The 5,228-nt window shown below is 46.2% G+C and overlaps 1 pseudogene; it reads left to right on the top strand.

Annotated features, from left to right (window-relative positions):
• Positions 1-351: 351 nt before the first annotated feature.
• LOC102570234 (olfactory receptor 5G9-like) lies at positions 352-1,295 on the top strand (annotated as a pseudogene).
• The last annotated feature ends 3,933 nt before the right edge of the window (positions 1,296-5,228 follow it).

The following is a 5,228-nucleotide window of genomic DNA, read 5'->3' as shown; positions in this document are numbered from 1 at the left end:
GAAGGTTGCAGGTCAAGCCAAGTGAGGGGTATGTTTCACACACAGAACAGCATTAGCCTGCAAAAGGGAATACCCAATGTTTCTTTTCTGCATTATTCTCTTTTCCTCTGGCAAAGTAAGATTCTGAATGATCTCTGAATTTCTTAGGAAAATCTTGTATTTCTGCATCTGAACAGAATCAGTGACACCAACAGACGAGACAGAGCACTGTAAAATGAGTCTTCCATCTTTGGAAAATCCATAACACTATAACACTACTCAATTATTTTGGAAACTGATTGGAATAAACAGATTAAGGCTAATTCACTCTCTTCATCTGTATTCTGCATGCACAGGCAGCCCTCCCTGAAAATGGATGGAGGAAACTGCACCCAGGTGACTGAATTCCTCTTCACAGGATTCAGAGAACATCCAGGGTTTCAAGTCACCCTCTTTGTGCTGTTCCTCCTAATCTATGTGATCACCCTAATGGGAAACCTTGGTATGGTCTTTTTGATCAGAACTGACACTCGGCTTAAAATCCCCATGTATTATTTCCTTGGTAATTTGGCTGTTGTAGATTTCTGTTTTTCTACAGCTGTTACCCCCAACATGCTGGCTGATTAGCAGATAAGAAAGCCATTTCTTACTCTGGATGTGTGGCTCAGGTTTTCCTTTTATGTTTCTTTGGGGTAGCAGAGTGTTTCCTCCTAGCAACAATGGCATATGACCGTTATGTGGCTATCTGTGCCCCACTAATGTATACTGTCACCATGTCCCCAAGACTCTGTGCTCAGCTGGTAATTGGGTCACTCATAGCTGGGTGGTTAAATGGAATGGCACAAGCAACAGGCATGTTACAATTAACCTTCTGTGGCCCCAATGTCATTAACCTCTTCTTCTGTGACGTCTCCCCACTGTTATCGCTCTCCACTTCTGATGCCACGATAAGTCATATTGTCCTACTAACTGTGGCTATTGGGTTTGGTATGTGCAGCAGCTTCATTGTCCTCACCTCCTACATTTTTATCCTCTCTACCATCCTGAGAATGCACTCCACTGAGGGCAAACGCAAAGCCTTCAACACCTGCACCTCCCACCTGACAGTGGTTAGCATTTTCTATGGCACTTGTGTCTTTATTCATGTGAAACCCAGAACAAATGACAGGCACCCAGAGGACAAATGGGCCTTAGTGTTCTACACAGTGGTGACTCCCATGCTGAATCCCCTGATCTACAGCCTGAGGAACAAGGAAGTGAAGGATGCCTTGAAAAGAGTGATATCAAGGACAAAAATTTCTAGTATTACAAACTAACGAACAGATAGAAATAAGTTCTAGTGTATAAATAACTGGCCCATAGTTGAATCTCATTATGTCATACCTCTGCTTGGTATATTAATTGTATTAGAATTCTTAAGGCTATATTGTGATTAAATGGATTGGGGGACCGAAAATACCAATTATTACTAAAAAAAACAAACATACTTTTGCCAAGAAATACATAGTTTTGTCTAGTTTTGGAACATGTATAGTAGTAACATTTGTAGCAATCCAAGTGTCTTTAGTGCTCTCAGACAGGAAGGAACAGGCATCATGTGCTGCCACCAGAATTTTCTGCCACATCTGCATGACTCTGCATGAACTAAAGGCATGTGGAGGTCATGGACCTCCTAACTCTCTAGCGATCATGCAACTCTCCCGAAGACAGAGCCACTGCAACCAAGCTATAAGCAGAGAGCATCAGAGCTTGTGGGTGTTACTGTGACTGGCACAAGTGCTGATTCAAAGCCAAGTATTTGTGGCATGATACAAGATAGCCCATGATACCAATCATGTCTTGAAGGCACAAGGGGTGACTTGCCCTATTATGTGGAGCTGCCATGGTTACTGGCTGATGATGACTCAACTGAGCCCTGCTTCATCGATGCCTCCAGGGTCAACTCAGAACTATCTGACAATTCCTATGAGACATAATGTGAGGAACACAATGAATCTCTGACCCTACTTTGACCAGGGCTGAGGAGTAGAGACAGAAGGAGTTTATGCTGTCCATTGTCCTGTCCATAACTGGTGGACAGGAAATTTGACAGTAACTGAGGTAAAGCAGCTCAAATACCACAAACATCAAGATCCTGGACTATCCCACTCAACTGTCCTCAGCTTCCTGGAGAGAATGCCTGCACACCTAGGCATCAAATCAGCTGGTGAGTAGCAGCACACCAACATGTTGACAGCATCACTAGGTCCCCTCCACCCTCCCTTATTTGGTCACTCCCAGTGTGGTCAGTGCTCAGGCAGTCCTTAATTCATGAAAAACAATGAGATATAGGGAGACTGAAGAAATCTCCCACCTCTCACCATATATGGCTGTGCCCACCCCCTTTTCCCTGGTCTTAGTCTCCACTGCCATGGAAACAGACCTACCCCTTCTACCTCCACTCCAGCTTCTAGGCAGATGGGCAATAACAATCCCAACCCCTCCACCATCCATTTCCTCCTCCCTAACCCAAAGCTAACTGTGCCCATGACTGTGGGAATACAACCAACTGTCCACAAAAAACCCACCAAACTAGTGCTTTTGTTTGCAAATGCTTAAACTCATAAGCAATGATGCTGACCTAAGGATGGAGAAAGTGCTAGCAAAAGTCAGTGCTTGCCAGCGGTCCCATATTAATCTGGACCTGGACACCATCAGTGCTTAGTCACCTCAACAACTGGGGGTCAGCATTTTCAGACCCGCAAAACTTAATGGAAACTATACAGGGCACACTGGCCAATGCACAGAGCTCAAGCAGAACCGTTATTCATCTCCCTATCCCCACTCTTTCCCTTCCCTCAGTGCTGTGGGATTATGTGAATAAGAGAAGGGAAAGGTAGTGACGGGGAAAGTTCATAGGATCATAGGAATGTAGGGCTGGAAGGGACTTCATAAGATATTCTAATCTAGCCCCTTGTTCAAGGCAGGATCATCCCTGACTAAACTATCCCAGGTAAGTATCTGTTCAACCTCCCCTTAAAAACCTCCAAGGATGGTGATTCATCAGTTCTCTAAATGGCTTGTTCCAATTCTTGACCATCTCATAAAGTTTTTCCTAATTTCCAACCTATATTTCCTTTGCTGCAACTTGGGGCCATTGCTCAAGTCCTGTCCCATAAGACTATATGGTAACAGTCCATCTTCATCCTCTCTGCAATTGCCCCTCATGTATTTAAAGACTGTTTTTAGCACCCCCACCCCAGTCTTCTTTTCTTCAGACTGAAAAAAACCTCTCTTTCAGACCTTACTCATAAGCCTTGTTTCCCATGCTCCTAATCATTTTTTGTTGTTCTGCACCAGGCCTTTTTCAGTGTCTCCACATCCTTCTTGAAGTGCAGGACCCAAACCAGACACTACTCCAGGTCAGACCAGACCAGTGCTGACTAGAATGAAAGAATCACTTCTTTTGATTTGCAAGTGATGCTCCACGATTTTTCCCAGTATTGAGGTCAGGTAATTCCCTGAATCCACCTACTTCCCTTTCTTTAATACGGGAACTGTATTTGCCCCTTTCCACTCATCCAACACCTCTGGGTTCTCAAAGAGGATAACCATTCACTCTCCAGCTACCTCAGCCATTTCCTCAGTAACCTAGGGTGTATCACCTCTGGCTCTGCTGACTTGAATGTATCAAACTTCTATAAGTAATCCCTAACCTTTTATTCTATTATTCAAGGCTGTTTGTCTCCTTATCAATTTTTGCTGCCATCTTCACCCATCATCTGATAGCTGCCCCTATTTGTGGAGACAAAGTGAAAAAGGCGTTAAATACTTCAGACTTCTCTGCATCATCTGACTTAATAACCTACCTCATTCCGTAAGGGACATATGGAATCTCTGGTCTTCCTCTTACTTTTGACTTCCCTATAGAATACTGTGACAGACAGCCAACTCAGGGCCAGGTCACAGTATCAGCCTGCCCACCTGTCTCTGGGCTAACTGCCCACCTACTTTGCCCACCTTAGATGGTACAATATAATTATGGTAACAATGTGGAAGGCTGCCATTTTACTTGCCCTGGTGACAAGGGCTGATACACATGACTCCAACCATCCCTTATCATGTCCCATGCCTCACAGATGACAACATAAACTGATGAAAGCTCCAGCCTGTGGCCGGGCCAAACTCTGCCCCTTTTAGGGTCTCTAACACCCAACACACATACTCTGCACTTCTCTGGGGCTCTTTGACACCACACTCTCTCACAGGGTCTCTTGTACTCTGCCCACTCTCATTGGGCTCTAGCATACTGCCCCCTTCCCAAGCCACTCTCCACCTGCCTTACTCCATGCACCACCTTGGGTCCCCCTTGGGCGCTACTCTGCATGGCACTTTGGGCTTGCCTACTCACTTCCAGCAGGGGTACACGCAGCACTTCAGGCCGTCCTCTCACAGACCCTATTCTACATGATCCATGGCTTTGTGCCTTACTCTGGGCTGAACTAAGCCACTGGCCCCTCTCATACACAGTACTTTGGGCCACCAGTGCACACCCTACTATATGTGTGCCTTCACATACTTCTGCCCCCACACTGGAGCCACTTTCTCTTTGCCCCCTCACTGGGGCCATCAGGGTCTTTCACCCTATGGGCTCAGGTGTCTCTCTCTCATTGTGCCTGTCCCCATGCCTGTCCCTAGCTCATGGTAATCCATCAGGTTGTGGGGGATGGGGTTTAAGGTGCCCCTTCTCACCTTTCACTGGAGAGGCAACTGGTCTGGCATTTCTGGGGAACTGCCCCACCACAAGCAGTCCCACCAGGCCATCCTTCCCCAGCAGGCTGCAGTTTCAAGTCATACCCAGGACCAGAAGCCTCCTACCATTCCCACAGCTCCTGTCTTTACCTCCAAGGATGTTCTAAGCAGCAGCTCATCCAAGTGTTGCTCTTTCAGCTGCTGGCAGCAGACTGCTGCCCCAGCTCTGAGGGTCTGGGTTAAAATGGAGGTTGCTCTGCCTGCTCCTATAATCCCAGGGCCCTCCTGGGGTCATGTGACTGCCTGATTAAGGCTAGCCCACACCTGCAGGCTGCCTTACAGCCTGCTCTCAAGCCCTAAAGTGGCAGGCACAAAAAGTACTCTGCCACAAATACCTTTTTATTGATTTTTATATCTTTTGCCCACTGTATCTCAAACTGTGCCTCGGTCTTCCTAATTTTCTCCCTGCATGCCTCTGCAATACTCTTATGCTCTTCCCTAGTGCTATGACCATGTTT

This window comes from Alligator mississippiensis, chromosome 2 (genome assembly GCF_030867095.1).
Source record: "Alligator mississippiensis isolate rAllMis1 chromosome 2, rAllMis1, whole genome shotgun sequence".
Taxonomy (NCBI): domain Eukaryota; kingdom Metazoa; phylum Chordata; order Crocodylia; family Alligatoridae; genus Alligator; species Alligator mississippiensis.
The sequence above is the reverse complement of the archived record's forward strand: the minus strand, read 5'-3'. Positions and strand labels throughout refer to the sequence as shown.